This window comes from Giraffa tippelskirchi, chromosome 7, assembly GCF_054371585.1.
Source record: "Giraffa tippelskirchi isolate mGirTip1 chromosome 7, T2T-mGirTip1v1.2.pri, whole genome shotgun sequence".
Taxonomy (NCBI): Eukaryota; Metazoa; Chordata; class Mammalia; order Artiodactyla; family Giraffidae; genus Giraffa; species Giraffa tippelskirchi.
In genome coordinates, this window is record NC_137281.1 from 28,664,220 (window position 1) to 28,691,409 (window position 27,190).

At 40.6% G+C, this 27,190-nt stretch overlaps 1 long non-coding RNA gene across 2 annotated transcripts in view; it reads right to left on the reverse strand.

The window, feature by feature from the left end:
• Positions 1-27,190, reverse strand: part of LOC145514711 (uncharacterized) — a 581,776-nt gene that overhangs the window by 341,965 nt on the left and 212,621 nt on the right. The window contains exon 5 of one of the 2 annotated variants that reach the window (XR_014060312.1): positions 18,944-19,055. This is a non-coding gene — a long non-coding RNA (uncharacterized LOC145514711). Of the gene's footprint in view, positions 1-14,542; positions 19,056-27,190 lie in introns of those variants that run through there. The other variant, XR_014060311.1, reaches the window with a different exon arrangement.

A 27,190-nucleotide genomic window follows, 5' to 3' on the forward strand; every position in this document is an offset into this window, starting at 1 on the left:
CTACTGTATTTCAGGCTCTGTGTTAGGGGCTGGTGGTTCTGAAACATAAGACAGGGTGCCTAACTTTAAGGAGTTCTAAGTCTGAGCCTATGATTTAAAGGAGTAAGATCTCAGGAATGACAGCAATAAAGGAAGGGTGTTTACATAAGGGGTAAGTTTAGGTTGACTCTATTGGGAAGGTGGCTGGCAGAATTGACTTCAAAATGTGGTGACTTTTGAGCTGGGTTTTGAAGGCTGAATAGGAGTTGGCCATTATCTGGGAAAAGAAGCAAATCAAAGGATTTCACACTATTTTTTATAAAATAACATTGCAGTTAATTTCAATCAAGTTCAGAATACGGATATTAGAGTAGAGAGGAAAAATAGTAGAGATGCTACGATTTGAAAAAGCTTTCCCCTTCTGGCCTTTTTGCTGTTGTTTCATTGTCTTTGAGGCTGCAGGAAAAAATAATTTCTGAGGGCTGCTTTGATGTATATGAATTATTCATCATTAAGAAGTCAAGCAGCTGACACTAGCCTTTGTTAGAGCTCTAGAGGGTGTGCTAGCCCCCCTGGAAAAGCAGTGTGGTTTTTAGTCCTCTGCCCCATGTGAGGGTCATCTGCATGTGTAGGAAGGTCTTGGTCAGTTTTTCTCTGACTGATGCAAATCAGGGAACATTGTGAGCCTTCACATTCTCTCGTTTTTTCCCCCTCTTTTTAGAATGAAAATCGTTTGTCAGTGGAGACACAGGTGCGTGCACACACATACACTCACCCCACAACCATCTGGGTGTGTGGCCTGCTTGCTTCATTAACAATCCAGAGCCCAGACTGACAGAGAGGCACGGCCACCTAGTCCATTAGCGTTCTTGCTCCAACACAGGCAGCTTGACCTGGGAGCAGTCAGTGCTAACGGGATGTCTCATTAAAACAGATTTTGTCAGAGGTTTTTCCCTGCCATTTAACATTCTCTGGAGCATTGTGTGGGATGTGGGGCTGAGGAGTCTCTTGTCTCACCCAGGGTGGAACAGAATACACAATGGAAAGACTCTTATGGGTGTGGAGGGTCCGCTGTGTGCTGGTGTTGGCGTTCCCGAGTGCTCTCAGGAACTCTGTGAGACTCACACGTGTTGTTTCACATGTGTGCTAGTAGTATGAATCATAGAGCTAACATTTCATGTAGCTTATGAGGTCTTAGCAGCTATATGAAATGCTGCAGATGCATTACTCCATTTAACCCTTAAAAACTCTAAGATAAATGCATTATTATTATTCCCATTTGCAAAATGAAAAAAGCAAGACTAATGCCGACCAGTTAACTTGTTCAAAGGTTAAGAGACAGTTTTTGATGTAATCAGGCTCCAAAGTATATGCTCTTTCTACTGTGTCATCCTACTTCTGCTTTTCTCTCTACAGAAGACTAAGAAGCAAGACTAAATTCAACAAGAAGAATGACTATGGTGAAACTGGCTGTAGTTGTTGTTGCTATTACTGAAACCAGCATCTGTTGGTTTGCTATGTGTCATATCCTGGATAAATTACTCCATTTGCCTATCCCATTTAATTCTCTTTACAACCCCATGAAGTAGGCACTCTATCTCTTTCCATTTTACCAATGTAGAAATAAGGGTTTAAACTAGTTAAGTAACAAATGCCAGCCAGACTTTGATCCCAGATCTGTCTGATTCCAAATCAGAAGGAAGAAATGGTAACTTGAACTAGGGTGATGCATGGAGATGAACAAACAATATGAAAGGTATTAATGACTTAAAACTGATAAAACTTGTTATCTTTGTTGAAATATAATTCAGTTTACTAGCCTTTTATCGGAAACCTGCTGTTATGAGGCATTATGCTAAGACCTAAGTATATTAAGTTGAATATCACACTACTTTATCCTTATAAACCAGATGCTTACATACAAGAGAATCAATGGACATGGACAAAAACAATGATATTGCTAACATGCATTTTATTAGAGGAACATGCAAATAATATACTTGCAAACACTCAGTCCTTATCATATACCAGGCATGCAGGTAAGTGTGATATCTATGCATTTTTTTTAATCTTAGAAATTTGATGTTTTGCATGTTACTATCATCCCCATATTACAGATGAGAAAAACAGAGGCTGAGTGAAGATAAATAACTTCTTCTAGATCACAGAGCTAGCCTGACACTCAGAGAACAAAGATAAGGTCAAGATTATTTCCCAAATAATTCCATTATTTAGTCATGGTCTAAAATGAATTCTACCAAGAAATGGAATCTGCAAGGGAGGAAAGTTGAACCAATCCCTAAGTAAAAATCAGAGAAGAGCTAGAACGAGTGGATGGTTTGTTTCAGCTGACTCTCAGCTCACTACAAAACCTCGGATTCATGCAAATTAATGATAGAGTTAATAACTCGATTGCCAGTTGCACAACTTACTGGTTCATAGACTTTGAGACTCCTTTTCACGATGTGGCATCCTAACGTCTATCTGACAGGGTTATAGTAAGATCAAATGTGATAAAGCAGACACCAGCTCCAGCAGATTTTGTCTGGGATAGAGTAAATGCTCAACAAATGTGACAGGCCACCCAGTGCCCACTTCAGGAAGAACTGGTGACCACTGCAGCTAGGAGTGCTGTCTGCCAATGACCTTCAGCTCTCAGCCCCTTCAAGGATTCTCTCAGGTCAAGGTCATGACACTGCCTGGGGCAGCTCACACCCTGTGATTGGCCACTGCAGGGGCATAAGGACACTGGCCACTGATCCTGACTCAGAACTATTCTGCTGGGGTCATTTCAGCTCCAGTCTCAACTTCAGGTCAGCCACATCTGTCACCATGCCTTAATTTCTTTTCTCCCTGCTGATTCCTGCTTCTTTCTCCTCTCTGCCACAAGAGTTGGTTCTAAAAGCACCCCTTGATAAAGCTCGTGTATGTGAAATCCCAATCCAGAAACCACGCCCCAGCTATCTCTGTGATTCATACTGTCAACATCAACAGCAGTGGGACTAGAACAGGCAAAGTGCAAGGAACATCATGGATCTAGGTTAGTGTCAGGATGTGTATGACGTGCTCATCTGGAAGACAACTGTATGTGATGCTGACTGCATGACAAGAGTGCATGTGCTAGCCCACAGGACTCTTCATTCAAAATATTAATTGCTGATATCTATTTTAACGATGAAGGAAGTTGGTTGGGTTCACGTGGGTAAAAAGACTTGACCAAAGCCACACAGGTTTAAGCAGTAGAGCTGGCTGACTCTGGTCTGCAGTGATCCCTACTAGGGTGAAAACGTCTCACCAGGATGGCCCATGCATGCATTTTTTTTATTTGTGATTCTCTGGGGCTGCATCGTATCTGTGACACCTCCACACAAAAATGGTGTTCTCTACCTTACAGGACCTCAGGAGTCCAAACAAAGGTCTGCTCACCATCAGCATTCTGTCCTGTCTCCAAGGGCTGTCAGCCAGAGATGGCCAGGGAAGCGATGGAGCTTTAAAAGGTTAATTACCATTAATCATTATGAGAAGGTGGCTTATTATCAATTCATAAATTCAGAATAAAATTATTTTGCTGACAAGCAAAATGTCCCAGTTGCCCTGGCGACCTGGTTTCTATTCTGAAAAATAAATAAAGTTTTTCTAGATTATGGTCTTTGTGTAAACTACTGTCTTTTCCAACATGCCATGTGGAGAAAGCTTAGTTAAATTCATAAAGTTGACTAAATTATTACAAACTTATCAAATGCCTTTTGGAGTACATGTCTATGAGTATTTGTACAGGCCCAGATGTAGAGTCATATGTCTATAGATAAAGATGCATAGAGGCTGTTACCAACACCTTTAAAAGTGTGTTTTATAGGTCACTCCTAGATGAGCCTTATGATAAAAGTTCTCCAAAACTTTTCATGTCTGATATTTTAGTCAACAAAATGTTTAAGCTTTCAAGGTTGCAACCTGCAAGACTCAATCTGGCCAGACTTCAGGTTGCAATTAAAGTATTACTAAAACCATGCCTCTCCATCATCATCCAGAATTTGTTTAATTGTTTGTATTTTCCTTAAAGAAAGCATGAAGCAAGGTAAAATAATCTAAACTATTAAAAATCACAAGAACACTCAATATTCACCATTTTAGAATTCTTAGAATGTGTCTAAGAGTATGTGTCTTAGAGTGTTAATATTATGTGGCAACTTGACTGGCCACAAGGTACCCAGATATTTGGTCAAACTATAACATGGATGTACTTGTAAGAATGTTTTTCAATGAGATAAACATTTAAAACAGTACACTGAGTAAAGTAGATTGCTCTCCCTAATGTGGACGGGACTTGTCCAATCAGCTGAAGCTCTAGGTAGAACAAAGGCTGACCGTCCCCTTAGTAACAGAGAACTCTTTCTGTCCAACACCCTTTGGACTGAGACATCAGCTTTTTTTCCTGACATGGGACCTCAACTGAAACATCAGCTTTTCCTGTACCTTAAGCCTGCTGGTCTTTGGACGGTAACTATGCCATTGGGCCTCCTCGGTCTCAGAGTGAGACTGAAACCAAACAATTGACAATCCTTGGTCTCCAGCTTGCTGATGCATTCTGCTGGTCTTAGGATTCACTCTCCTCCATAACTGTGCGAGCCAATTATTTAAAATATCTCTCTCTAGAACACTGACTCATGCACATCTTATGCATAATGCTAAGTGAAAGTGAAAGTCACTCAGTCGTATCTGCCTCTTTGCGGCCCTATGGACTATACAGTTCATGGGATTCTCCAGGCCAGAATACTGGACTGGGTAGCCTTTCCCTTCTCCAGGGGAGCTTTCCAACACAGGGATTGAACCCAGGTCTCCCACATTGCAGGCGGATTCTTTACCAGCTGAGCCACAAGGGAAGCCTGCATCATGCTAAATATCATACGAAATATTTTATTTCATTCAATTTAGTATTAAAATAAACTTAAGAAAAAGGTACACTACTATCCCTATTTCACAGATGAGGACAGTGATGTGTTTTGTGGCTTCCCCAATGCCTGGCCACTTCCCCATCTCAACGATCTTCTTCAAGTAATTCTTGTCCTTACCCACTTACACATTTGACAAAGGTTTTAAGATGGGAAGTGTGTTTTTTTTTGCTTGAACACCACAGTGAGGACTCTTAGATATGATGCCTGAGAGGTCTAGGATGTTTCAGAGCCTGGGGTCACTGGTACGCTCTCTGATGTTGGCACTTGAAACTTTTTGAAGCCCATTATCCCAGGTGTTCTCAGAGCATCATTCTGATTTGGTTTGGCAGAAGATCTTGTTTAAGCCTGAAATAACAACAGGTGTCCTGTGCTGGCTCACCATTTAGTCCCATCTTTAGTTCCTGTGGGGTCCTGGGTGCTGGTTCCCTAAGTAATCCTTCTCAAAGAGTAGACCAGGGCATCGCCTTTCTGGAAGGAGAATGCCTTCCACTAGGAAGGGTGAGACCTGGGAGGATGTTCTCTGGGATTTAAGTTCCAGTCTTCCCTCCACTGCTCATTCACAGTGCCACTCTAGAAAAGTCTCCTCTCTCTGGATTGGGATTCTCAGATCTCTGAAACAGACAAGGTGGTTGGGCACTTGAGCTTCCAAATGTCTTTTAGCTTTAAAAATTCTCTGATTTGAGGGTCTTCCCTGGTGGCCCAGTGGTTAGAAATTCATCCGCAAATGCAGAGGATGACACAGGGTCAATCCCTGCTCTGGGAAGAACCACCTGCCTCGGAGCAACTAAGCCCATGCACCACAACTACAGAGCCTGTGCTCTAGAGCCTACAAGCTGCAACTACGGAGCCTGTGTGCCTAAGCCTGTGCACAGCGAGTTCCACCACAGTGAGAAGCCCACATACCGCAACGAAGAGTAGCCCCCACTCACCGCAACTAGAGAGCCCGTGGGCAGCGATGAAGACCACCACAGCCAAAAGCAAAAGTAAAACACATCTTTTTAAAACATTCTATGATTTCATACATTCTTCTTGCAAGTTATTAATAAATTCAAATTCACTTTGCTTATATCCTGCTTTCATTAAGAAATGCATTCAAAGAACCCAAATTCACAACATAAGGGAATAAAGGTAGCTATATGATAAAATACTGCTGAATTGCTATTAAAATGTTTATGAAGATTTTTATCAACATGGGGAAGCAAGTATCAGGGAGTCTTAAAAGGAATATGAGAACATATATAAAGTTCTACAGGCACTATGACACCTGACAAGTGGGAAAAATGATAAATGAAGTTAAGACATAAAGAGAGAATTTACCAAATTATTAACAGCTACTGCTGAGAAGTGAGATTGTGTGCGTTTTTGTTTTCTTTGCTTTTTGCATTAGTTCCCCAAATTCCTCAAAGTGACTGTGTATTCTCATCAGAGGGGAGGAAAAAGGCAATTTTTTTCAAAGAAGTTACTTTTAAATTTTGAATTGGGTATGATTTTGAATCAAATTAGAATATCATAAAAAGTCTACTATATCATCTTTTCTATATTATCCCTTTGAGACCAAGCTCATGTAAGAAACATATTCCATGTTTTAAGAAAAGCAGCATGTGCCCATCAGATGTAGACACTTAAGTATCTATCTGACTGTGCTGGGTCTTTGTTGCGGCACTTGGGATTTTAGCATGCAGGATCTAGTTCCCTGACCAGGGATGGAACCTGGATCCCCCACATTGGGAGAGCAGAGTTTTAACCACTGAACCACCAGGGGAGTTCCTAGGTATTTATTTCTGAAGTTGCTCATGCAGCTGCTTTTCAAATGTCCAGTGAGCTTGTATGTGAAATCTCATGGCACTAAGGAAATGGTCTGGCATAAGGCTATATTAATAAGATTGTTTTATTCCCTCTAACAGGAAAGAATACAAAAAAATAAGTAACCTCAATCTTTAAAATTCATTTTTCAAAATAATTATAATCTAAAATTATAATCTTCTTTAATTCCTCTACTCTTGGAAAACATCAGCGATTAGTGGTTTAGCACCTGAAATTCCTCACAGCCGTCATCCACTTGCTTGTTATTTGTGCCAGTAATGTCCACACTTCCGTTCCTGCCTTTGGCCATGACTTCAATCTCATTCTGTTTCCACAGAAAGTGAACTGTGTTTGATAAGGGTGTACGTGTGCAGGAAGGAATCTGAGGGAGCTATTAGGGTCAAAGCAGAATCTTGCTTTGCAAGCCCATTTTTTAATTTAATATATTCCTTTAAATTCATTCCTTGTGCTGAGGGAAAAAAATTATTTGGAAGAAGCTGCTAAGGCAATAGGAAAATATAAATCTTTTGACTGATTGTGGAGATTTTTAGATAATGCAGAGAGAAAAGCTGAGCTCAGGCTGCCAGGTAAGCCAGGAATCAGGACGCAGGGCCTCATTCCCAAGCCCCACACCTGCTTCCTCCATAGAAGTGTCATACTTCTCCAAGCCTCATTTCGCCCATCTGTAAAGGATGCAGGATGTGTCCTCTACTAGAGAGTGTAAGGAAGCTTAATGGAGTCATGGTCATAAAGAACTATCAACAAAAGTCCCCTCCAAACAGAATGTGGTATCACGACTAACAACAATTCTCCTGTCTGGAGCCCAGAAACAATGTTCTTCTCAGGCAGGTACAGACACAATGATGCAGTGGGTCTTATTCATCTCTGCATACCTGGACTAACTGCTTTGGAAAGTGGTTTTCATCTGGTGTAAACTCTCCGGGAGGTGAAACATCTACCTCCAGGAGGATGGTGGTTGATGAAGGGCTCTTCTCTGTCTCTTGCTGCCGCCAAAGGTGTCAATTTCAGGTAGGTCTTAAACATCTCACTTTAAGAAAAAGCATCCTTGAGAATAGGTGCCCCTCTGAAATGGGTGGATGGGACTGGCTCCCCCTACCCCTTAACTGGTAAACACATCTGGTACAGAGTTAGCTGTAACCCATACCCCTATTCCCACATCTGGGAGATGAAGCTCGCCAACCTGTATCTTCTTTCTGACATCATCCACTCCCACTCTGCTCCATCTTTTACCCTGCTCAGGATGACTGAAAATCAGGTCAAGAAGGAAAGGTTTTTCCCTCCCCCTTAAACCACTGCACCCTAAAGCAAAACTTCCCTGAAGCTTATTCTCTTTCCCACCACTCACCAAACCATCCACACAAATTGGCTCCCTGACTACACAGTTGTCAGGTAACATTATTGGAGGAGATGTGTTCATAGAGAAAGCATACTATTGGATGGGCTCTTGATGAACTAGGAGGATCACAACTACAGAATTGTGTGAGGAACAGCCAGGGGGGTGGGAATGATCAGACGTGCCTTGGAGAGGGGGAAAAGCTTCCACTGGCCTTTCCAGAATAAGCCGTCCACTCACCCATTCATTCATTTTTTTCATTCAGTAAACATTTACTCCCTCCCTAAAGTGGATCAAACCCCCCTCGAAGCATGGGGGGAAGAGCTGCTTGAGCCACTGTCTCTGTCTTTGAGATACCTGCAGGCTTACAGACTCAGTTGCGGGCAATTACAAACCTGTGTGCTGAGTAGATGGCAGGGTGGGTACAGGACACAAAGAAACAAACCTATCTCTGTTACACTGGGTTGAGAAACTCTTAACACAGGAGGTGATGGTTGAGGAAGTTTCTACTCACCTGTGCATGGCGGAGTCCAGTAGAACATGATGCAGAGTCAGGAAGTGGTGCTGATGATGGGGCAAGGCACCATGAAAGCCAGGGCAAGCACGGCAGCTTTCTAAGCAAGGGAGTGACATAGTGGAGATGGGACTCTAGATCATTAGGTATGCAGATATTTGCAGAAGTCAAAGATTCTCCAAAGGATCCTGAATTTTCAAGGGTTGAAATTTCAGGTGAGTACCCAGTTTTGACGGAAGCCCTGACTGCCCTGTTTCCAAGAGTAGTGCATCACTCTGGGAAAGATAATAGAAGACCCAGGGGGACACATGGACTCTTTGAGGATGTGCATGTCTTTTAAGCCCTGCTCGACACAGAGTATCTTGGTATAACACTTGTCGGCAGTGAGGCAGGAAGGTCACCTCCCTGCATAACCCCCTGTTTTAAAAGATCATTTAGAAGCATCCTTAGGGATCTGAGTGTAATTTTGTTCAACCTTTATTTAAAAATCCACCTCTATGACGACCAATTTTTACTGGCCCCTCAGGTGATAACTTAAGACAGATTTCTCTTTAATAGTTTTATAACAATTTAAGTCTCCAACTCATTCATCTCATTTTATTTCCCACATCCATAAAAAGGAATCTGAGGTTCTTATCAGGCGAGAGAGAGGAAATCAGGTAGCCAGAAGGGAGGGGCTGATTTTGAAGTCACTCTGATGGATCATGACTCTACCTAGAGATTCCTTTCTTAGAGGATCCTGAGCCCCAGAATCCTGGGCTAATGGCTTGTCAATCATACATGTATACTCTAATTCTTCTATTCAAAGATGATGTGACTCTAAGAAATCATGAAAATGCTGAAATTCAGTTAAAAAATGGAGGTATGGCAGGTATGCTGTGTGACTCAAATGAAGCCACCTATAAAAGACCCACAGGAAGGTGGGTAACTCAAAAACACAGACCGTATTCAGGCACTGAGAAATGATTATATATCAGCAAGATCATCATCAGCATTGCCTAGCCCCTCTCCTTTCTGGTCCACCAATTCTCGTTCCTCTACTCTCTAACCATCTTAAGAAAGAAGTGGTTTCTCTATATTTATTCCAGTTCCTACAGTTTGCCAAGTCACTAGATTCCAGGGAGACTAGCTTCATCAAGCTAGTCTATAAACACCACCTCCTACAACTTGGGTTCATTTGTAGAGATGCATCTGTGTGTTCTGCCAGTCAAAGACCTCTAAATTCATTTCCAACATGAGATCTCTGAGGAAACACACACCCGTGTTCAGGAGAGCCAATGGGCCAAAAGGAAGAAAAAAAATTAAACTTCTTCACAGTCGTATGATTTTCTGTTAACAGAAGAGATGGTGTGTCTTTTCATCACTGATCAAGACACAATTACTGTTTACAGAGTCAAGGGTAAACTTGTGTCCTTGTAGCCCCAACTGTGGGGCACATACTTGGTTGAGAAAAAGAGACTGGAGTCAAGTTCTGAGAGTTTTAGAAACTAGAAATGAGGCAGAAAGTGAATACAAGACGCTGATCTTCTGCTAGTAAACGTAGCTCAAGGCTGAATTTTCAAACTCTTTCAACCTTAGCTAAACATAACTCAGAGGTTTGAATTACTATAAACTCAGAGTACATTAATCCACAGGATGAGGGTCACCTACTAACTGCTTTTCCGAATGTTTTAAAAAAAAAAAAAAGACATTTCAGGCCATGAATTCATTCTCTTTTCAGCATATTTCACCTGTGTTCCTTTGGTTGTAAGTAGCAGTGATATTTCTATTAAATTCATTTTCTCACACGGTGTCATATCTACTCCGAATACAATCTTATTATCTGCAAGGAGGTAGATCCCCGCTGGACCCTCCGAATGAGGCCATCAGACTCCCTTGTTTATGCCTTTTAAACTCATTCATACAGGGGGCAATACTGTCCTTCGGAGAGCGCTCTGCAGAAGGGAAAGAAAAATGAAGCTAATATTTCTCTGTGCTACGCCCATATTTACTGCCTCACCATGACACAGCTTCCTCTGCTGCCTCCTCTGATGGGTGCAAACGCAGAGCCAATGCACTCTGTTCCAGGTATGGCTTAATGTGCCCACAGATAAATCTTTTGTCCTGCTCCGTATCAAAAACATCTCGCAAGTCTAGGTAAATTATACGCCACGGCCCCAGTTTTGTCTACTAATTTTTTAATGTATATGAAATATTCAGGGTGATTTGTGAGGCATGAAACACCTCTTGTGAATCCGTCCTGACACCTCCCTTGCTGAGAACACATTTCTAAGCGCTGCCTGCATCCATGGGGGCTAAAGTTTCTAACTAAATTAAAGGTCTGCTGGCTGAACTGATAGAAAGATGGAGAACAGGAGTCCCCTCAGGGCTCTCTGTCTTTGGTCCTTTCCTTTCCTGTTTTGCTGCCATTGGCTTTTGGAGGTCTTTGTAAGTCTTCCTTGTGCCTTCTACTGCTGGCATGTTTACTGGGATGGAGAAAGTGGAGCTGATGTAATTTCTCAAACTCATGGACTCCTAAGACACCTTGTATACTGAAAGTCCTTTGCCCACTCAAGGGATTGGAGGTGAAAACAAATCTCTTTGAAGTTAAGGAGAGGACACGGGACTCCAAACAGTAAGAGCTCCAAAAGTCATAGCTTTTAGGCATCTGAGCCAGACGGATCTGAATGGTTCATATAATTTAACTGGTATTGGCTGATGTGATGCAAAGAATAAGAATTCCGTGTTCAGAAATTTGGGCTTGGTTTCCACATGGATCAATCATTAGCAGAGAGACCTAAGACATTTCATTTAAGCTTTCTGCACCTCCATTTGTGCTTCTGAAGTTTGGGGAAATTAATGTCACTGTCATAAGGTTATTGTGAGGAATCAGAGTATTAATGTGTGTATGTGCCCAGAATACTGCAAGGGTTCAATCATGGTGAATTTCCTGCCTTCTCTCCTAGTTCATTTTTGGGATTTGGGATTGCTCTTTCCACTCTACCATCTGCCTTTGCAATCAGAATAGCTGTCATGTGGGGGGCTCTTTTGTAGGCCACTGACACGCATTCTTCATATCAGATGCTCACAAAAGTACACCAGTTGTTAAGGACTAATAATTCCCGCTCAACAGAGAAAACATAAGGTTATAGAGGTTAGGAAAAGTGACAAAGGACATATCGTCTCCACAGTATAATGCCAAGACTCTAACCCTAATGGTATGATCCCCAAATCTATCTATGCTCTTTATATGCCTCCCCATTCTTCCCACACCACTTGGCCCTCACCCAGCAGGAAGAAAAACAAATCCCTACATTATAACACCTCTCTCTTTCCCTTCTACATTATGACACTACCCGAGCTTTCTCTCGATGTCTAAGCAGTGCTTTTGGAGCTTCCTTATTTCCACTCTACTTTCATAAGAGTTTTATGAGCTACATGCCTCTCACCCATTAATTAAGAGTTTTCTTATATTGTTTCAAAAAGACATTTCTTATTCCCACTTTTGCCTTATGCATTCTGTTCTTGGCATTTTGTATCTTTTATATATCCATCCCCATATTTTTTATTGTCTTTGATGGCAGCTTAGACTTTTAATATCTCACATTATTGGCTATTTATCCTTTGCTTTATTTATTTGTTTATTTTCTTCCACTTCTATTTATCACTGCTGAGCTCCCTTACTTTTCCAGATGAGTTGTTATTAATTCCATCCATTTCTTTCCTGTCTTCACTTACAATAATATGATTTCACATATCCATTCCTCTTCAACTTCATCTACTGGAAATCCAATATATGCAGCTCATGTTTTCCCTCAGCTGCCATATGCTCTTATGTTTAGCCTAATTATGAGCATTGTGAAGTTTTTATTGTGATTTTCCAGGTTTTGCCTTCAATGGCTTGAGTCATAAGCCCCTGGTTGCTAAGTCTGGTACTTCTACCCCTAAGAAACATGAATAAAATACTTAAGAGAGCCAACCTGCCCTATATCACAAATATTCTGCCACTACTACTACTCTGGGTTTCCCTGGTGGCTCAGTGATAAAGAATTCACCTGCAGGAGACATGGGAGATGCAGGTTCAATCCACAGATCAGGAAAATTCCCTGAAGGAGGGCATGGCAACCCACTCCTATATTCTTGCCTGGAAAATCCCATGGACAGAGGAGCCTGGCAGGCTACAGTCCATAGGGCTGCAAGTTGGAAATGACTGCAGCCACTGAGCACATGCACACATTACTACCCTACTTCATTCTCCGCAATCTCAGCTACATCTAGTCATTAGAAATGACCCAGTTTGAAGACTTCTGTCTTTCTGTTCAGTTGTGGCCAGGGGTCGTCACTGTGGCCAGGTTCTAAGTCTGCTGGCCATTTTGGTGTCAAGCTTAGTATGGTAGAATTAGAGCTCATGAGCCCTGGAATGGCCTCTAAGTGCTACATTGAAAAAGTAAAACGGGACTGTGGGATTTTGAAAAAGAAGAACCACCGGCAAAGTATCATTTCCCAGGATATCCCTGGTGGTGCAGTGGTTGAGAATCTGACGTCCAATGCAGAGGACACAGGTTCGATACCTGGTCGGGGAACTAAGATACCACATGCCATGGGGCAACTAAGCCCATGTGATCTAGAGCCCGTGCTCCACAACAAAAGAAACTGGAGCACACCAACAACGAGCCTGCGTGTGCTACTATGAGAGATCCCACATGCCACAACTAAGACCTGATGCAGCCAAATAAATTGTAAATAAATAAATTAAAAAAAAAAAAAAACTTTTAGAAAAAGGATTATTAGCATATTTTGAAGAGGTCTCTTTACTTTGCTAAGTCTCGCTTTCATTCCCTGCAAAACAGGATTACAAAAGTGTATTATGTATCTTATGAAGCTGTGGTATGGCACTAATAAGTCAGCATTTGTGAACAAGCCCAGCACAATTTCAGGCATGCAGTGTCTTCTCAAATAAAAAAGTGAAAGTGTTAATCACTCAGTTGTGTCCAACTCATTGTGACCCCATGGACTGTAGCCTGTGGGATTCTGCAGGCAATAATAATGGAGTGGGTTGCCATTCCCTTCTCCAGGGGATCTTCCCAACCCAGGGACTGAACCCGGGTCTCCTCAATTGCAGGCAGATTCTTTACCATCTGAGACACCAGGAAAGCCCCTCAGATAAATGCCAGTTAAATAGGAAGCTGGTATGGCCACACGCCAACTCCCAACAAGCCTTGACTGTCAGCACCATGTGACCAGCCAGTCTACACTGGACCAAATCAAGAGGCAGACATCTCACGACTTTCTGGGTTTGCCCATTCCACCTCCTGAGGATGCTGACACCTTGCACGTTCTTTCAATCTAGGGCAGGACCTATATCACAGTCCAGGATGTTTAATCAAAACTGTTCTCCATACAGACAGCCATCATCTGGCTCCATCCGAAATTCACCCAAGAACTCCTGCCACTCTTTCTCTTTTAGGCCATGTAGGACATTTTCATCACAAACATGAGAGTTCTTCAGATTTTTGAACAGAGTTCCCAAGTACTTCCCCAAGAACTTGGACAATACCTCCTGGTTACCATGGTTCCCCGTCCTCCTCAGCATCCTCTTCTCTCACCTCCCGACTGTTCAAATATGTAAAGTCCCAGGTCTGACCAGAATATTGCAGGAATATCCTACACAGTGCAGAGTGGAACAGAAGTGCCACGTTTCTTGTCCCAGATAATCTACTTCTCTTTACAAAATCACTTCTTTAACAACTGCATCCAGGAGTATTTTATTTTAATTACATGTCTAGTTAGCCAGAATCTTCAGTTCCCTTTCCTCCATATATTCATGGGAAGTTGATTTTGAGGATGTGGGCTCAGAACTTCATATTAACTTTGGATCCATGTGGTTTATCAGTACCACTCATTGTGATGCCAAGAAACCAAAGATCACTCAAGGAATTCACTGGGTCATTTTACAAATGCTTTTTTTTAGGACTTTTTTTCAGTTTGAGATGCTATTTCAGGCTCTGGGGATAGGCACACATCTTTTCTTGCATTAATGGAACTTATAGTTCCAGCAGGGTCAATAGTTATTAAACAAGTAATTTCAACAACAACAATAAAAGTGACATCAAACAGACTTAAAGCAGGGGACTGATTCAGTCAAGGAGGTCTGGGAAAACTTCCTGTGAATGTACCTTTAAGTTCTAAGTGATACAGAAATCAGTTTGAGTTTTAAGAAATGAATAGAGTTCCATGTAATGGGAAAGTCATATGGGAAGGCCTTGAAGGCAAGGTTGAGGCAAACTGAAGGATCTATGTGTAGAACAGATACTAACACAGATAGGAATAAAGACACAGATAAATCCAGGGATAAATCAGGGTCTAATGAAGGAATATGCAGGTCCATTCAGGATTTTGGTTTTTTTCCAAGAGCAATGAGAAGCGGTTGTTGGTTAGTCACTAAATCATGTCTGACCCTTTTGTGACCCCATGGACTGTAGCCTGCCAGGCTCCTCTGACAATGGGATCTCCCAGGCAAGAATACTGGAGGGAGATGCCATTTCCTTCTCCAGGGTATCTTCCTGACCCAAGGATCAAACTCATGTCTCCTGCATTGGCAGGCAGATTCTTAACCACTGAACCACCAGGGAAGCCCCAGTGAGAGGCTAACAGTTTTTAAGCAATGAGGCAGGATGGGGTACATGATTAAATTTACATAGGCTCATTGAGCAGCTCTCCTGTGAGGATATGGATTCGACTGGGAACAAGAAGAATGTGTGGTAATGGATAGTTGGCAGCCAGTCCAGTTTAGTGACAATGGTACCTTGGACACGGGTAGTGGCAGTGGGAGGGGGTGGTGGTTAGATTTGGGAAATTATTCAGGACAACACAGAACACAGACACTGCTTTTAAAAGAGGGGAGAAGGGAAATAGTTATAAAGAATGATACCCAGGTCTCTAATCTGCACATGGGGTGGATTTAGTGCTATTTACCAAATGTGGGGAAACAGGAAGTGAAAAGAGTTGCAAGGGGAGAACACATGAGTTAAGTCATAGAGGTGATGGGTTTGAAGTGCTCACTAGTTGATCCAGGTAGGACAATACCCTTTAGCTTCCTTCTATCTGCAAATTTACTACTTCTTTGTGTCTCATCATGGGTCTTGGTGTTCGGTGACTAGTTACCGTAGCAAAGCTGAAATGTTCTCCTGACAATATGTGTTCATGTGTGGAGTGTGTGTGTGTGTGTGTGTGTTGTGTATCTGTGTGTGTTTGCATGTGGAGACAGAGAGACAGAGAGAGTGAGAGAGAATATACATTGATTTGCTTCAATCCTGGTTTTCTTTCATGAACTTGTGCTTTATAATCACAACCCAAGAATTTCATTTTCTTGTCCTAAATACGCACTTAAAATCTTATTTAGTGAGTTTATGCTCAAAAGCAAGCTCCCAGACTTTCACCTGCTGAGCTGATTTAACCAGTCAGTTATCTTGACAAAGTAACTATCCAATTACCTGATTTTTCTAATTGCTACATCGGGACATTAAGCCTGAAAGATATGCATGTTCACGACCTCAGCGCCTCCTATATTTTTCATCCCTCCATTTTGAGTTTGAAAAATTGGCATGAAAATTGTTTTCTGACACTTCTTTTGAACCCTTAAATTATGTACCTATGACTAATAGCGATGTCTCAGGATGTTCTTTCAGAGAGGAAATCTAGTTTGAAAATCTGTCCTTTGTTTTTCACTCTGCAATTTCCTAAAAAGATCAGTTCAGGGATGTTCTTTGCCCTCTATGTTCCTTGCAGCACACGAAAGGCTACCCTTCCCCCATCACACACACACTGCTAACAGGCACTTCCTTCATATAATCAGCTGATTTTTGTCTAACATATTCAACATTTTCAAAATAAAAACAGTAGCAGGAAAATAAGAGGGGCCTCCACACTGAAAGAATTTGCCTTGGGGTTTAAAGTCAAACCAAGGCCTGTGTGTAGTCAAATATCAGCCAAGGTGCAAGGGGCTGTCAGCTCCCTGTAGGGAAAGGCCGACACCGAGCCCACTGCATTGCACTGAAAGCCACTCAGCAAATGTTGAACTGTGAACCCAAATGATCCTTCCTGGCTCTGATTCATCCAGGCTTTCTCCAGGCTCACTTGTTTCTTTAAAACCCTATGCCTTCACTCTGTAGACCTCATTCATAAGACCGTGCTCTGATGAATTTCACGGCTTCATGGTCTTTTTCCTGAGCTTTTTCCCTGATCCAGACCTGTACCTGCCATCTCCCCTCGTGACCCACCTGCAGTGACCAGCCCCATTCTTACCCTGTGCTCCAGGTATGTTGATTCAACCAGCCCGAGTCCTACCACTTGACTTCTTCACTTCCTAGCTTTTGCATTTGAATCCCAGTGTAGATTCTGCTCAGAATGTGACTCCCACCGTGAAGACACAAAACCCCTTCCATGAACTGAGATCTTCACAAGTTCCCCCGGCTCCACGTGCAGTGGTCACTTAACTGCCTGGACACACTTGCCCATCACCGTGTTCCAATTCCTCATGTGTCCCCACTGGTTTGATTAGCACTTTTATCTGGGCAGAAGGTGAGTTTCCTGTCACTCTAAATAATCAGAGACTGAGCAACCTTTGAAAGGAGTTTTATAGAAGTGATTCAAGCATCAGCCGAAAGATCAAATTAAATTATCTTTGATGCCTCTTTAATCTTAGACTTCTGACAATACAAAATAGCCCTATAAAATATGTAGAACTTAAAGTTTGCCCAAGCTATGCTATTTTGTGTGATTCAAAACTCTACTAAAGGATCTGAGATGTTATGCAAAGTTTTTATGTGGTAGATTTTCTCTTACTGAACGGACAGCACATCATTCTTCCCAGAGGGCGGGTTTTCAGTGAGGGTGGCTGCATATGCATGTGGATGCCTGGGGGACCCTTTCTGACTCCTCTGTGATATCTCTTTATCTCACGAAATGGTTTACCCAGTCACAGTGATGCTGAAGTGGTCTTCTATGTGATGGGCATTCATTCTTGTCTTGCTGAAGTCCTTCTGTGGATTTCTGTTCCCCATGGGATAACATCCAAAGCCCATGAGGACCAGGTTCCTCCGCACCCAACAGGTTCAGCTCACATGATGCCCTCACCAGGAACACAGGTGGCTCTGAGCATTCCAAGCTGGCTGTGCCTCACGGAGCACATCAACCCACCTCACACCTTCTTGGCTTTGCCCTGCAAGTTCCCTCTGCTTTGGGTTTTCTTTGCCTACTGTCTCCCAGTCAAAATCCTACCCTCCCTCAACATTTAACTGGAACATCACATCCTTTTGGAAATTTTAATACAAATTATCTTCCTCTACAAAAATTAGCCCTTTCTCTCCCTAGGCTCCCGATGCAAATGGTCTTCTCTTGGAGCTCATTTCACTGAGTTAGTATGACTTTTGCATTTCTTTCTTTCAATGAGCTTCATGCAGACCTCCAAGCCTGTTGTCTTTTTTTTTTTTTTTTTGGCCCAAACATGTGACTTGTAGGATCTTAGTTCCCCGACCAGGGATCGGACCTGGGCCCTCAGCAATGAAAGAGTGCCATCCTAACCAGGGAATTCCCTAGATCTGTTGTCTTTATATCTTCTTTGTATCTCCCAATTCCAGGCATCAGTACATACATGGCAGACATAAGTTGAATAAATATATGTTAGTTGATTAAGATGAACATAGTTGTAGTGTATTTATGTAAACCAACTTTCCAGATTATTTCCTGTTATAGTTATGGATAAAGATGTCCCAAAGTACAGATTTCTTGCCTATTTAACATGACATCTCTCTAAATATTCAAAGATAACTATTTTGTCACTTTCCAAAAATGTTTAAACTCAAGGTCCAATAAAGCTCTTATTTAAAATCATTCCCAACTTCAAACTTTGGTCAAAACGTGATTTCCTCATCATCAACTTGAATATCCTAACATATTACTGACCAGAGACATATTAATATGCTTTTAAAGAGTGATACAATAAACATCACCATGCAAAGTTGTTAGAGCTTAAAATCAATCAAGGGTTCATCATACAACCTACGACAGTCATTATCATTCACATATTGCTCCATCAGGTTTTTGTTCCAACCTTGTGTGTATTATAAACGTAAAATTTTTAAAAATGACACATCATGAAATTTTTAGTGAATAAGAATTTTTTGATGAACTTTATGCAGATACTTTCTCTGACTGTCCAAGTGGCATATGTATTAGGATCTCAGAAGATGATTAGTTCTTCACAATGTAGTTCTGATTCAGACAATGTGAACATTAGACCAACAAAAAGACAAAAAATCCTTAGCGACTGATTCTGATACAGAAAGTGAAAATGAAACTCACGGTGCTGAAGAATGTTCCTTTGTCTCCACAGAAGAGAGGATTGAAGACAACATTTCACAAAAATCAGAAGACATTACAGGTGTGTCAGGTGTAATTGTTGAATGTAATAAACCTGCAAAGTGATAATGAAATAATAGAATTAATTTTTGGCCAGCCAAAATAAAAATCACCAGTCACAGGCCTTAATTTCTGTAAAAATCCTCTAGTCAATAATGAGTTAAAAGTTAATTAGCTCTTGTAAACCTCTCACCTTTACTGACAGATTTTCATAGAGGTCTAAATTATAACCCACAATGGAGAAATGAGAGGACCTTTTGATGTTCCTGGGACAAAAGTCTAGGGGAATTTCTACCATTTCTTGCATACACATGATAGACAAAATCTTGGCAAACAGAATAGTATTTTAATCTGTATTAAACACTGTGAACTTTACATTGCCTAATGAGGCATGACATTTTCCAGGCTCTGACAAATTCACAATATTTTGAAGAATTCTGCCAAACAATGACGCCACAGAGTCACCTGAGAACCTCCTTGGCTGTCAGACATGGCCCAGTTGGCCCAAGTCTCATTCATATTCTGGCTTCTTTTTCACTTTTTTATTTATCTTTCTAGTTATTTTCCCTTTTTCCTCATTCTCTTCCTTTCAAGCTCTCTTTTCATGACTGGTTGTTGATCCCATACTCGGAAGTTTAAGAACAAGTTCTCGGGGGACAGGAACAAGTTCCCTGGTGGTCCAGTGGGTAAGACTCCACCTTGCAGTGGAGGGGACTTGGTTCCAATTCCTGGTTGGGAAACGAATATCCCACATGCCGAGGGTGACTAAGCCCATGCACTGTGACCACTGAAACCCATGAGCCACAACTAGAGAGCCAGAGCACCATAGGGAAAGATCCTGCATGGTACAGCAAAGATTCTGTGTGCCACAACTAAGACTCAAAGCAGCCAAATAAATAAGAATTTTTTAAAAAAACAACATATTTTTAGTGATAAGTAATAACCTAGTGATTATTAATGATAGATTTTTTTAAATGAGATAATACTAAGTTTACTGCCTGCTTCTCCAGCCGCGGCTGTGTGATTTTAGATAGTTATCTCTAGCAGACCTAGTTCTCACATTCGAAATGCTCACTTCATGGGATCGCTATGACGGTGAAACAAGGTACAGCACAACGCATCACCTGACATATAGTAAGTGCTCATTTAAGGTGAGATCGCCATGACAGGCTTCCTGAAATGTCTGTTCAGAAGGCCACATAAAACAGAGACCAGTCTTTCAAGGAGAAAAATCTACAATTCTGCTAAGTAGGAACCATCTTATTTATGGCTGCATTTCCAGCCTTGTAGAGACTGCATAAAATAGAAGAAAGACACTAATATGGATTTAAACCTACTATGTGCCAGACACCTCTGGTAATTTTGCATATATTTTCTCATTTAAACCCCTCAGTAATCTAAAAGGTATCTTTTCAAAAGGTAAAAGCAAGACTTGGAGAGCTGAAATAGCTTATGCTGTGAGAGCTCAATGTTTGCAAGTGCCAGATGGAAGCCCAGATGTGTCTGTCTCCAAATTTATATTGTATTTTTTCAAAGAAAAACTGATACTGGATATAGGCTGATGTTCTCTTTCATGAGGTATATTCTGAAGAATGTAAAAAAGGGTTACAAGGTAGGATGGGTTCTATGACCGAAGTTTAAGAAGCATAGATTACAGCAAACAAAATATATCTTCATTTTGCAGGACTTTTCAGAGCCTTGAATGAATGAAGTAAACCCTAAATCTCTTATAGTGTGAAGGAGCTACTACATTTGATCATCTTTCATAGAAAATTCTGGGGTATCCTCCCTCATCTTGGGAAATGTAAGCATCTGTTGGTCCACTAAAGGGTTCAGTATTTCAATATATTCGACATTATTTAGACTAATTCTGCTCTTTGGGTGCCTATACAATGTACAGTAATAAATCTTATGAGACAGAAGGACATCCTCAGCAAATATTATCCTGGTGCTTAATGAGGGCAGATCTAAAGAAAACATACATTTTCCAGGAGTATTTTCTCCTGGTTTATTGTACAGTGCACGGCTACTAGGTACCTGAGCCCCAGACATCCAATTGCTGTAAATCACTTGAGAAAGGTGATCATTAAATAGATTAAAATGCATGAAAATTACCTAATGTGGGCCATTAGATTAAATGAAGCAGCTACAGTATAATGCCCTGATGGCTTCGGGAACTTTATTTAGATTATAACTGTACCAGTGTTGTGCAAATCACGTGATTAAGGAGAATATTACAAATCTTACTGCTCCCTTTGCTTTCCACTGAGGGTTTGCAATTGAAATTCCTCCAAGGCTTAATAAACAGTTACCTCCAAGAAGGCACTTTGAAACTGACTTTCTAGACCAATCTGCATTTCGATGTGGTTCAGAGCAAAACCTTATCTCTGGGTGGCATGTTTGCAGGAATAACAATGTTTAAATAATGTCTGAAATGGAGCATAAAAATCCTTTGTAACTCAAATGGACATATTGAGAAATCTTAAGCTTCAGCTCACATTACCTTTTTGATATTTCTTTCAAAGACTGACAGTAAGACATCATCACTTGTAGAAAGTAACTCTCTAAGAGCCCTGTGCATATTTTTGATGTAGTTCCTGCTTGCAAACTCTCCTCATAACTTTAATAAATGCCAATCTGGGGAGCAGGAATGGTTAGAGTTTAAATTTTTCATAAAACTCTGTGTGAAACTGAAGTAGTCTATTTCTTTCCATCTAACCTGATCACTGGAGAAAGAGGGAATAAAAACAGCATACATGTGTATGCCTTCAAAAAATGCCTCTTAATTGGAGTCATTTAGGAAGCTCTGGGTAAGATCTTTTTGGCAGAGAAAACCATCAGCCAAGGTGTTTTTTTTTTCCCTCGTTCATGTCAAGTGCATTTTTTTCTTATTAGATCATTTTATTTCATTGAGGCTGAAACCCAGAAAGGGTGGGAAAGAGAAGACAACTTATATTGGATGAGTGTCTCTTCACAGTGCCCGGTACTGTGCTGGGTGTTTTCCATATTATCAAGACTCACAACACTTAATTCTCACAACAGCATTTCCAGGCAAAAATACTAATCATTGATCGATTAATAAAACTGAACGCTGAAGGGGCTGACTACTAAGCTGTTATGGTAGAATCAGGCTTTGAACCTAACTCTATCTTGAACAAGTCCATGCTCTTCCCTCTGAGGACTGACAATAAACATGGACAATAAACGCAGTCATAAAGCACAGAGGCTGCCGTTTGTGTGGGAGCCTTGTTGGCAGGTATTAGGAAATGGTTTCAGTGACTAAACCTGGAGACTTTTTGGTAAAATGGGAGAACTGGGGGGAGATGGGAAAAGCAACATCTGACAAAGCACTTAGGTATATCAGGCACTCTCTAAGCATTTTACATACATTATCTCATTTAATCCTCATGACAATCCCATAAGATGAAAACTCTGCTCTACTTCACAGATGAGAAACAGTGAGGCTTACAGAGAGAAAAGCTCCCAAAAAGTCATAGAGGTAATCATCAGGGAAGACCCTAAATGGTTTTGTTGAGATATAATTTACTTGCTATACCCAAACCATTTAAAGTACAAAATTAAAAGTTTTTAGTAAATTCACAGGGAAACCCAATCCTGTGAAAAACCACAATCTAATTTTAGAGCATGTATATCCTCTGAAAAGAAATCCTATACCTGTTAGCAGTCTACATCCCAGTCACCTCTCAACCGCCTATTATAGGCAACCACTACTTACCTTCTATCTCTACTGATTACCCTATTCTGGACATTTCAGATAAACAGGATCATACCACAGATGGTCTTTCATGACTGGTACCTTTACTGATGATAACACTTTCAAGATTCATCTATGTCGTAATGTATATCAGTACTTGATTACTTTTATTGCTAAGTAAGAGTCCTTTGTATAGATATACCACATTTTATATATCCAATTTATAGCTGATAAGTATTTGGGTTTTTTCCACATTTTGGCTATTATGAATAATGCTACTACATACATTTATGTCCAAGTGCTCTTGTGAATATATATGTTCTCTGTTCCTTAAGGATATCCATAAGAGTGGAATTGTTGTGTACTATGAAAACTCTATGCTTAACATTTTGAAGAACTTTCAAACTATTTCCCAAAGGGACCCTGCCATTTTACATGCCTACTAAGTTACTTCAGTCATGTCTGACTCTTTGCAACCCTATGGACTGAAGCCCATCAGGTTCCTCTGTCCATGGGATTCTCACAGGCAAGAATACTGGAGTGGGTTATCATGCCCTCCTCCAGGGGATATTTCCAACCCAGGGATTGAACCAGACTTTCTTATGTCTCCTGCATTGGCAGATGGGTTCTTTACCACTAGCACCACCCGGGAAGCCCCAGGATTGTTATCAGGGTTCCAAATTCTTTACATTCTTTCCAACACTTACTATTTTCTGTTCTTTTAGTTTGAACTATCCTAGTGGGTATGCAATGGTATTTCATTGTATAGTAGTAACACTCCTTATCCTCAGAGGATAAGTTCCAAGATCCTCAGTGGATGCCTAAAACTGCAGAATAGTACTGAATCAAATGTATACCAAATATATACTATGTTTTCTCCTACACATACAGGGAAGCAGAAGATATTAAGAATAGGTGGCAAGACTACACAGAAGAACCTTACAAAAAATATCTTAATGACCCAGATAACCTTGATGATGTGGTCACTCACCAAGAGCCAGATAGCCTGGAGTGCAAAGTCAAGTCAGCCTTAGGAAGCATCACACGAACAAAGCTAGTGGAGGTGATGGAATTCCAGTTGAGCTATTTCAAATCCTGAAAGATGATGCTGTGAAAGTGCTACACTCAATATGCCAGCAAATTTGGAAAACTCAGCAGTGGCCACAGCACTGGAAAAGGTCCATTTTCATTCCAATCCCAAAGAAAGACAGTGCCAAAGAATGTTCAAACTACCGCATAATTGCACTCATCTTAGACGCTAGCAAAATGATACTCAAAATTCTCCAAGCCAGGCTTCAACAGTACATGAACTGAGAACTTCTAGATGTTCAAGCTGGATTTAGAAAAGACAGAGGAACCAGGGATCAAGTTGCCAACATCTGCTGGATCATAGAAAAAGACAAAGAATTCCAGAAAAACATCTACTTCTGCTTTATTGACTATGCTAAAGCCTTTGACTGTGTGGATCACAACATACTGTGGAAAATTCTTAGAGATGAGAATACCAGACTACCTGACCTGCCTCCTGAGAAATCTGTAAGCAGCTCAAGAAGCAACAGTTAGAACTGGACATGAAACAACGGACTGGTTCCAAATTGGGAAACGAGTACATCAAGCTGTATATTGTCACCCTGCTTATTTAACTTATATGCAGAGTATGTCATGTGAAATGCTGGGCTGGATGAAGCACAAACTGGGATCATGATTGTCAGGAGAAATAGCAATATCAATAATCTCAGATATGCAGATGACACCATCCTTATGGCAGAAAGTGAAGAGGAACTAAAGAGCCTCTTCATGAAAGTGAAAGAGGAAGGTGAAAAAGTTGGCTTAAAACTCAACATTCAAAAAGTGAAGATCATGGTATCTGGGTCCCATCACTTCATGGCAAGTAGATGGGGAAATAATGGAAACAGTGACAGATTTTATTTTCTTGGGCTCCAAAATCACTGAAGATGATGACTGTAGCCATGAAATTAAAAGATGCTTGCTGTTTGGAAGAAAAATTATGACAAATCTAGGCAGCATATTAAAAAGCAGAGGCACTATTTTGCTGACAAAGGTCCATATAGTCAAAGCTATGGTTTTTCCAGTTGTCATGTATGGATGAGAGAATTGGACCATAAAAAAAGCTTAGTGCCAAAAAATTGATGCTTTTGAAATGTGGTGTTGGAGAAGACTCTTGAGAGTCCCTTAGACTGCAAGGAGATCAAACCAGTCAATCCTAAAGGAAATCAGTCCTGAATATTCATTGGAAGAACTGATGCTGAAGCTCCAATACTTTGGCCACCTGATGTGAAGAACTGACACATTAGTAAAGACCCTGATGCTGGGAAAGATTGAAGGCAGGAGGAGAAGGGGATGACAGAGAATGAGATGGTTGGATGGCATCACCAACTCGATGGACATGAGTTTGAGCAAGCTCCAGGTGATGGTGATGGACAGGGCAGCCTGGCATACTGCAGTCCATGGGTTCTCAAAGAGTCAGACAAGACTGAGTGACTGAACTGAACTGACTGATACATATTTATTATAAATGTTGATTTACAAACTAGGCACTGTTAGAGATTAACAATAATACCTAGTAATAAAATAGAACAATTTTAACAATATATTATAATAAAAATTTCATGGATATGGTCTCTCTCTCTTGCCTTGTCTCTCAAAATACCTTACTGTATAAATTTAATGCCTTTTCCATCTTCACTAAGCATTTATCATGCACGATGGCCACAACTTTCACAGCGTGAGGTGCTGCAGCAAAACTAGCATTGATTTCTTTTACTTTCTTCACAATTTCACAAATAGAAGATTCCTTCTTACCATAGATCTTAGCAAATTCAACATATCATTTTTTTTTTCTTCTTTCCTTATTAAGTTGAGAACCCTTACCTTGTCACAGAAAGGAAGCACTTTACAGCTTCTCTTTGGCATATCTGAATTGTCAGTATCACTGCTCCTGCACTTTGGGGCCATCATTAAGCAAAATAAGGGTTACTTGAACACAAACACTGAGATAACTTGACAGTTGATTTAATAACCAAGAAGGCTACTAAGCGACTAACAGACATGCTAGACAAAGGGATGATTCACTTCCTGGAAGGGAAGGAGTGGGACAGTGAGAGATTTCATCACATTAATTGGAAAAGCATGCAATTTAAAATTTATGAATTGGTTTATTTCTAGAATTTTCCTTTCGATATTTTAGGACCAAGGTTGACCATGAGTAATTGAAAGCATAGAAAGTAAAACCATGGATAAGTGGGGACTGTTGTAATTTTGATTTGCATTTCCCTAATGACTAAGAATACTGAATACCTTTTCATGTGCTTATTAGTCATTTATATACCTTCTGGGAAAGATATCTATTCAAATCCTTTCCCTGTTTTTCAATGGGTTGTCTTTTTATTGTTGAGTCATAGCTGTCTTCTCATACTTAATGGTAGCACAAAAATTTTTAAGTTTGATGTCATTCAATTTATCTATTTTTTTCACATGTGCTTTTACTGTCATAATAAACTATTGCCTTAAACTAGACTAAAATATGAATATTATATATATATATATATATATATATATAATGGGATATTACTCAGCCATAAAAAGGAATGAAATAATGTCATCTGCAGCAATATGGATAGACCCAGAGATTATCATACTAAGTGCAGTGAGTCAGACATGGAAAGACAAGTATCACATGATATCACTTATATGCTGAATCCGATTTTTAAAAAATGAAAATGATACAAATGAACTTATTTACAAAACAGAAAAAGACTCACAGATATCAAAAAACAAACGTATGATTACCAAAGGAGAAATGGTAGGAGGAGGGATAAATCAGGAGCTGGGATGAACATACACACACTACTAGTTGGAAGATAGAGACGTCCAACAGAGACCTACTATACAGCACATGGAAATCTACTCGATATTCTGTGATAACCTACATGAGAAAGAATGAATATAGATATACGTATAATTGAATCACTTTACTGTACACCTGAAACCAACACAACATTGTAAATCAGCTATGTCAGTAGGCAAGTTTAGCTGCTTAGTTGTGCCCTACTCTTGTGACCCCATGGACTATAGCCCACCAGGCTCCTCTGTCCATGGGATTCTCTAGGCAAGAATACTGGAGTGGGTTGCCATTTCTTTCTCCAGGGAATCATCTCAACTTAGGAATCAAACCTGTGTTTCCTGCATTGCAGGCAGACTCTTTACCAAATGAACCACCAACTGCCTAACCTGTGGGTTCCCTAGAATCACCCTTTTGCCTTCCTTAAAGTTATGAAGAATGATTCTTACATTTTCTACGATCTTTATAGTTTTAGCTCTTACATTTAAGTATGATCTGTTTTGAGTTGATTTTTGTGTGTGGTGTGAAGTAGGGGGTCCAACTTGATTCTTTAGCCTGTAACTATACAGTTGTCCCTGCACCATTTGTTGAAAAGAGCATGATTTTTTGACAA